We start from the raw sequence: 9,453 nt of genomic DNA, 5'->3' as shown, positions 1-9,453 counted from the left end.
AGAGTCTGAAAAAATTTCGTGTGGTTAAAAGTGGTGATGTCAATTTGTTACAATGTGTACACATCAGCGGAAACAATATAGCTCATAAAACTGTATCACTACTCTGTGGCTAATATTTCACTAGAGTAGGGTCGCAACCCTTGTCGCGTTTATTGTCCGTTACACATTTATAAAGGGTTCATTTAAAGGTAACATATCTATCGACATTTTTTAAGTTTAAAATAAACTTTTCATCAACAATTAAAGTTTGTTATTTTTCCAATTAAAAAACATGAAAGTCTCTGAAGATAAATAAAGCTGAAACATTAAAAAAATAGTTTTGATTAGTACCCAAAAATAAATATTTATAGTTAATAAAAATATATACAAACTAGCTGTCGTCCGGGGCTCCATCAGCGCAGAATCAAAATAAACATTTATGTCAAATTTCAGCGAGATTCACGCAGCCCTTCAGGAGATACATTCTAACAAATACATACAAACATTGGCATTTATATATAAGTAAGATAGCCTGAAAATATTTAAAAAAAAACAATAGTATATCTAAGACGCAATTTAACTGCTCCAAGTTAAGGAGGTTTACGTTAGTGACAAAGGCATTACACAAAGCGACAACCCTTACCGGCACAATGGCCGGCGCAGCATTTGACTGTCTATCTCGGTCATAACGGCCGAAATAAATCGACTGCTGTCCTCTACCACTAATTAAAGGAAATGGCCTAGAAACAAGATTGTGATATTGTCCTCTGTAAACTTCGCCTGTCCCTTTCTCGCGCGTACAATCCTATATACCTCCATCCCTGTTCCCCTAAACGTTGTAGAGACGTCACTCATTATGCTAAATATCCGTCCCCCTTTTGTTCGGGTGTCGGGAGATCGTGATAAGCGTTTTTTCTCCGGCTTTTCTCTCAGGACTTGACAGTTGGTATATGCACGGATTAAGATACCACGCTCGAGGTGTTTTTTCTCGATCTGTCTAATTGCTTTCTGTCGGCTTTTTCACCGAGCTTTGTAGAAAATATTTTTACGAAGATGCTAAGCATGTATGGCAAATAAAAGTAAATACATAACTAAGCAATATTTTAGATTGGTGATTAAATATGTAATTTGTAATTTCTTATATATTGAAAACATACATTAAATAAATATAACTTATGTATTTAAGATATTTCTGTGCCGTGCACATCGTGTGTAGCGTAAATGGTATTTAATAAACATTACAAAGGAATCATGAATAAAGAAAAAATAAATAAAATCATCCCCACACATCGTGGTCGGTCACTCATACCATTTGTTCAAACTCATATCGATATGAAATCGAATTTAAATCGATTCGAAATTTATAAATTGCGAATACGAGGCAATGGAGTGCACAAACGATTTTATTATTCCAACTTATATCGGTAACAACTGTTCGTTTTGCGGAAAACTTTTAAAACGCACTCGACGACAGTTACTGCTTTTTTAACTGAAAGTTTTTACTGTTTGTAAAAACATATTTTATAGTTAAATAAATCATAATTAAACTAGCACTGACATTGGATTTCTTAGTAGTAATTTACTTTATCATACAATGAAGCTGTACTTTATATATAACCATAGTATCAATCCTGCTCAGTGGATGTTATTGTTTTTAAGATTAAAATAAATCGCTCTGAATCATAACAACCCCTATATAAATCATTAGTAAAAAATTCTATAGCATTGTACAAAATGGCGCACGCCGCTAAACGCGATCAAATCTTACAAAACATAAATTTAAATTTAGAATCGTACACCCTTTCGAATGGTTCCCCGCGCGAATTTCAAAAATCATCAAATGTTCGAACTAAAACTTTAATCGAATTTCAAACCTTTATTCCTTACAATAGAGTTGCGTTTAAATGTGTTTTCAAACTAAAAGAATCGGATTGAAGCGATGCTTTTACAAAAAAAGAGTTTAATAGAATTTGGCGTATCTACTAATGGAACGGCTGTCGTAATGAAATAAGGTACTTTTGGTCGTAATGGGGAATGTTGGCGGCGATTTATTAAAATTTGCTCGTTTTTCAATATGCGCCGAATTCTGCGATCGACGGCTTAATGTGTTTTCTCATACTAGACTGGCTTTTAAACCGCTTTTTACGAAACTTCGAACTTAATTTAATGGAATCCTTTTAAATCGAATTAAACATGAGTGAATAATATATGTATATATATGTCGAATAGTTGTGAGATACTGAATGTATTGTACGAGGTGAGACAGATCACGGGGAGGCCGTCACGTGCTACAGGACATGTGGCTCCCACCGTCTTATATACATTTACATAATCCTGCTGGAACTGGGCTATCTTGATTCATGAATACAGGATGTTTCTTTTTTCTTGTAGCGATTTTCGCACTGTGAAATTAATTGTTAGAAAAATTGTGATGTTCTTACTGTATGGCCAATGATCTAGTAGAATTCCTACACACGAACTTTTACCTGAGTCTCTCCTGACTTAATATTCATATTGCCATTCCTTTCAATCTCTGCGAAAGAAAATTGATAAGACTTACGTATATACGTGTAAGTTCTTGTCGCAAATAAAATTATTGTTTTATATAATACTTTTTGAACAGCCCGTATAGTTGAAAATCTACATATGCGAGCGTTATGCATGCTGTATCGTGCCGCATGTAACTAGATTCAATCTGAGATTAAGTAGAATTATATCTCGGTTTCTACTAACTGCAGAGAGAACTGAAAAATTTGCATAATATATTTTACACCACTTTTTAACCATAGACTTGTGCAAAAGAAACAAGAAACTCATTAAACATTTTTTTGTTAATTTAGCGACAGACCTAATAACAGCCAGAAACAATTTGTTCTTCCTTGATAAAAGTCGGACATTCAGGGACCGTCAGCAGAGCAGGATATATGGGTCCATGGATAATCCGCGCTTTTGCGGACGGTCCGCACTATCTGCTCCCCGCAAGCGCCACCTTACACACTTCGCGTCGAATACGCCCGCGCGCCCTCTACAGTCAGCAAATTCAGTTCCTAATATAGTACACCGTAATTATTTAAACATAACATCGACAGTAAGGTTTTCTCTTCTTTGCTGAGTTTTGGTAATATTATTACAATATTTAATATGACTTTCTTAAATTATAATAAGAGTCATATAGTTTACGTAATTTTATCACTTTATGTGTTATTTAAAAGAATAATCTTTTTATATTTTTTGATTAAAATTATAAGTATAAATGAGAAATCTGCCCGTAATATCATCATAATACCAATTGCTTAAAATTGAGTTAAAAAAATTTGTTACATTTTTTTGTCAACGCTACTTCTCGTCCGTCGGTGTCGCCATTAATCACGGGTTATCGAGTGCTAATCCAGGTTTAAAAAGATAACTATATGCAACTGGCAGCATTGTGAAGCCGGCCCTGCATAGGGCTGCTGTTTTATAACTCCGTCAAATAAAATGTTCCATCATTGGTTTTATTTATTTCTCTTAATAAATTGAATCTCGTAAGACTACATATTTCTAACGAGAAAATAAGATAATGTAATGGTGATGTGTTACATTTATTTTGGTATATTATTACCGTACAATAATCGTAAATCGTTTGGTGAAAAACTATGTTTTTTTTTTTTATTTTAAAAGTTACAAGTATCTTGACATCTAATTAATTAGTTACAATATTAATTAAAGTAAGTACGTAATTAAATATATAAAAATAAACTTAGTATGAGTTGTAGCTTTTTTTATAGCAAAAGGGGGCATAGGATCAGCAGGAACACCGAGGTGTGTAACGACGCCCAAGGACATCAGCAATACCATAGGAACCGCAGATGCGTTGCCGGCCTTATGATAAATATAATGCTTAAATCATGTTTCTGATAAAATTGTGACTATTAAGATTAACCTTAACGCATACAACCCTAACGAAACCTCCACCTTAAGTAAAGGGCTATTGTTCAGATGACAAAACACTCGAATTGTGGACGTCACAATTGATACTATTATAAAATATACAATTATAACGCAAGATCAAACGATACTGTCGTTTTGTTACAAAAGAACAACGGTTTATTTGCTGCGAAATTTTTATAAATAAATTTTACTAAATAACCAAAAAAAAATCAGAAAATTAAATGCAAAATGATTTTTATAGTACTACAAGAATTTTTATGAATTAGACAAACGAAATCTGTACTATAAACTATTTGCAATGTTACGTTAGCATGGTGTTAAGTATAAAGTTGAAGTTGTATGACATTAAATGCAAGGACCTTAACTGGTATTTTTCACTAGGGGATGTTCGTAAATTTGTCGTTTATTGACTTAACTAACACCGTTCATAACGCGTTGTTAATAACTCGATTTGTTAGTATTTTAAAGGCGCGTAATGTTATTTTATATTTACATAGTTCATTTGTCAACCGACCATCCTGTTCATCTAACAAAACATATATCCCAAATAGATACCACTTTTGACTAGTTATAAAGAGAATTTAAAACATATCAAAATATTAAAAGCATATTTTGACCGAGCTGAACACATTTCGCAAAGCTTCTTACCGTCGGCCATTTTGGCGTCTTGCGTGACGATGACAAAATGGCGCTCGTTCGGGAAGCCATTCAATTTGAATATAGAACAGCATACGTCGCCCGCGCTGCGACACACAACTCATCGGATCGCGCGAGACGCGAGATGGTGCGAGAATCGTAAAAATATATTATTTTTCTTGGAATAAAAAATCCATAGAGTCGCTCAAGTTTTACATCATTGAAGTGCTACAAACATTTGGAGACAAACAATTGGACGAATGTACTTGTTTTTTGGTGCGTTAGACCGGTGGTACATTACCCATCGGCTAACATCAAGTTCTCAACTACAGATACGGTCAGATAAATGAATGAACTAGTTGAATCGGCACACGCTATAGTTGTCTAATTTACTTATAATCTGATACAGCTTGCAAAATTCCAAGTTTATAGTTTTTTATTTGTGATTTCTACATATTCGACTCAACGACATTACTGTTCAATTGCTCAATGACGCTAGCTCCTTAGAATATGTCGGTCAGAGTGCGGTGCGGTGAGATAGCGCCAAATCCTGTCGGAGGAAAAATGGCGGCCAACATGGCGTCTGTATCTAAGTGTAAATAACTGAATGCAATTTCTGGCTCGGTACTGTATGAAAATATGGTTTTGAATTAATAAGTCACTGCCAATAAAAGTTTACTTCGAAAAAAAAAATAGTAGGTTTCTTTCAATGAGAATGGCCGCTTTAAAAAATCTTTTAAGTTTAATTAGTGGCAGTCTAAAAATAAAAACATTTTTCTTAGAAAGCTTCTATGGTTAATTCAACACTTAATAATAAGATTATTCGAATGCCAATCGAACAAAGCACCGAGTGGTTATAAAACATGATATTAATTTCAAAATCTATATTCCCGCGTTCGTACGACCTCTCCAACAATATTTCTAGTGCGCTTTATAAATCATTTTGCTTTCAATTACCACTTACGACCCCCAAGCTGCCCTACACTTGATATCATTTAAAGTAAATTCTTATCACTTGCAATAAGGTCGATAATATAATTAATTAACCGCAAATGTGATGTAGTAAAGTTTTCTATACGCCACACGATCGCCACTTGACGTAGGAAGTGGTCAAAACAATAAGAAACACTTTAGAGACATCGGATCGGTGGTTTTTTAAGTGATTCCGATTGTTTTCTTCATTAGAGTCTCGGCAGGCCGACAGCTGGTGCGCGGCGGCTGGCTGCTGCTTTCCTGTGAGAATATTGCTCTTCAAGTGGGTACAATGCTATTAATTACGATATTCACTATTTATGATTACATACATTATTGTTTGTATTTTAAGCTGTTTTAAAAATATAGTACTTTGTCAGTTTTAATGTAAAATGTAAACATGTTAACCAAAGCAAGCGAACTTCGATATCTCAGTAAAAATAAGCGATATCAGAACACACAGTTCAATCAATGTTCGCACACATTCGCGTGTAAAAAGGTTCGGAACCCAATATTTTTCGTTATCGGACGACAGTTGAGTCCTGCGACCGCTAAAAACTCAATACAGTATTGCTTTCACAGCAAAGTAGCTATGTTGGTCATAGAGTGGAATATCCTTTACTAAATATTAAGTTTACTCACTTAACTTAACTTACAGTTAAAAATATGTACAAATAACTTGTTATAGAACAAAAACTCAGCAAATTATAACCAAAGGTTCAATAAAATCACCGTTGAAACCCTGTACACTTCACAAGTCCTACACGTGGTTTGGACAATTAGGATAGAAGACGGAGGATGTCCAGTTTAGTATATTCACCTTAATTCGTAGTTCTACTACCTAGACCTGTGAAATTTCTCACTTGATTAGTGGGATATTATTCTTTCTCTCATTATCTTTGATAACTTTGAGATATTAATCTGTATTTAAGTAGGTATTTTGGGGGGTTTTAAAATTTTATTTAAAAAAAATTGTAAGTCGTGTCCACACTAGGACCGACGTTGCTGGGTCAGCGCGACAAGGCTCGGGCACATAACGAGTTTAACAGAATATGATTTTCTCTCGCTGCGAATGAGAGCGACGTTTTACGTCACTTTTTATATATCCCCATGAGATTTACGCTGCAGACTGTACACAGAGAAGGGTTGCTGGACAGATATAGTATTTAAAATGTAATATTTTTTTTATTACTGAGTACTCAATTTCTTTGATCAATAGGCTGTTGATTCCAGAGAATATTACTAATATCATGCATATGTTTCAGATGTACGGATGGACGTATAGATGTTCGTTAGAAGGCATCACCAGAACAGCTTAACGGGTGTCGATGACACACACATAGGCTACTAATTAAGTTTTTAAATCCCCGCGAACGGAGTCAAGGGCGACAGTTAGTATGTCTATAAAACTTATGGCAATACCAACTGCCAGATCTATATAAATATAACGTTATTCTTGAGCTCGATAAATACATTTACAATGTCTAGAAATGCCTATGTATAATATTGCGGACAGCAGTTTCGTTATTCTTGTGTTGATACTAAAACATTGTTATAAGAACAAGGGTGACAACTATTGATTGTAAAAACTAAAAACGCTCTCCGGGCGACTTAAATCAATTACGATCATGAAGGGGACCCTTTCGACTAGAAAATGTTACCAAAACTAGATACAGTCAGAGTGAAATAAATATATTATCTATACTGTTGAAATATCCTCAAAAACAAGATACTGAAATAAGACGGAAAATCCTTAGTATCTGTAATAAATAATAAATACAGCTACTTTGTCACTGGACAGATATCTTTTTGGAAAAAAAACCTCTGCTGGAGATATCAAAAGTAAAAAGCTTTGAAACAAGGTGGCCTTAAAGCACTATGTTATCAAATCAAACGTATCACATAATACCAACAGTAAACTGAATTATAAATACAGATAAAAAAACACCTGCACGCCGTCAGAACTCCATCATAAATCCAGTAGCATACTTAAAGCGATCATCGCTCGAGCGACGCCGGTGTATCATAACACGGGGATTTTGTCTTAAGCCGCGTTAATTTCCCCTCCCCTCGAGCCCCGCAGTCGCCCGACTGCGGTCCGAGCGCACGTCAAATACAATTTTCCGGAACGCTGAGCTCTGAGCCGATTGCGGGAGACACGAGACAAGCCGGGGCGATGACGTAGATGTAGTCAGTTATGGAGGAGGTATATTTGTCACTGTTAAGTATCGACAAACATTTTATGTCCGGCTGACAAGAAAGTGGAGATAGAAAGTGTTCCTTGCACTGTGATTTTCTGTCACATAAATAGCTAGACCGATTTAAGGAGTCTGTTATATGTCATACGATTATTTTTTACCATGAAGTGTCCAAGGATATAGTTAACCTTTATTGTAATCTTTAGCTAATAATATAGTAGTAATAAATTAAATATTGTCAAACAAATTCGCTCAATAATTACACCTCCAAGGTTTTTCACATCCATGTCCGTAATACAAGCGGTCACGTATTGGTTAAAGGGTAGGCAGGCGAACTCTCGCGGATTAGAGCCGTGGCTTATAAGCAATGTTACGCTTCCAACACAAACAATCGCCATGGAACACCACCCTTATAATTTAATTTCAAATCGAGCTACTGGATGAAATTTTCAATTTCAAATATTGTTCATTTTCATTTATTTAATTAACAAATCTTTGACATTTTTCATGAAATCTTTAAAACCCTTTGAAAAAGTTTTTAATGTGGTCACTTACTCTTAACAAATTTCTTCACAATTATAATTGTAATATCTTTTTAATAAAAAGTTATCAACATTAGGCTGAACACCGCGCTCATGTTCATAGATCGAACACAAAATATCTGACAGATTAAAAAATAACACTTCATACAAACTCGTCGCAGCGTAAAACGAATCGGCTTACCACAGGGGACGAAAATAATTTTATTTTATATTTCGATAACAGATAATCAGATAAAGGTTTTAATTCTTCGGTAAAAAATAATATAATTGTTAAGTTTTTTTGATTTGTCAGTTGTGGGAATGAAACACTTGTGTCGGTGTTTGAGTTTGATGAAATTGCTGGCAGGTCGAGTGGCACAAATTCTATACCGGCTTATGATAGAAAATTATAGTAACATTATTATGTATTGCCTATCAATTATTAATTTATTTTGAGATATTAATAATAATAATAATATAATATGTTTTGTATATATATATATATATATATATTTATATGAAATGTATTATATTAGAAATGTGATAAATAAATGTATAATATATTATAATAATGTAATAATAATAATATATATTAATAAAGTTTCTAACGTATAGAAACAATGGGCATATAATATGCTTTTTTATGAAGTATAATATTAAGCAGCTATGCAGTTCAATAGTCAAAAGAATATTGTTTTATTTATACCGAGGAATTGTTTCTAAATTTCTAGTAATAACTACTCGAAAGAAAACAAGCCATTGTATTTATTATTGTATACAATAAAATCAAGATATCAAAAAGATATTTAATAATTAAATGTAACAATACTATGTTAGAGACATCTTATCTAAAGAGCACTCGAGGTCTCGGCTAATTCTGGGTACTACAAGCCTCCAGAATGTGGAGTGGACAATGAGCATTATGTAAGCAGTTTATCTCCAGGCAACGGTCAGCTCCGCTAAGTCCAAGCTTCGAACAATTCAACGAGAAGATTCCAGTGTCGCCGCTCGTTTGCGGCACGTGCAGAGGCTATTAATGCGATTGAGGACTTTTACAACACACGATTAATGCTGACAAGTTTCAATAAAAGAAGACCCGAAAAAACGTTGACTGCCTTCGTTAACGACAACCCTGATTTGGCAAAGAGATCGGGTCAAATTCAAAAATATATTAGTCCTGCACACGATACTGGAATACTTCATTCAATCTTTAAATA

The sequence above is a fragment of the Papilio xuthus genome, unplaced genomic scaffold, assembly GCF_000836235.2.
Source record: "Papilio xuthus unplaced genomic scaffold, Pxut_1.1 DF825928.1, whole genome shotgun sequence".
Taxonomy (NCBI): domain Eukaryota; kingdom Metazoa; phylum Arthropoda; class Insecta; order Lepidoptera; family Papilionidae; genus Papilio; species Papilio xuthus.
Note: the sequence above shows the minus strand (reverse complement) of the source record.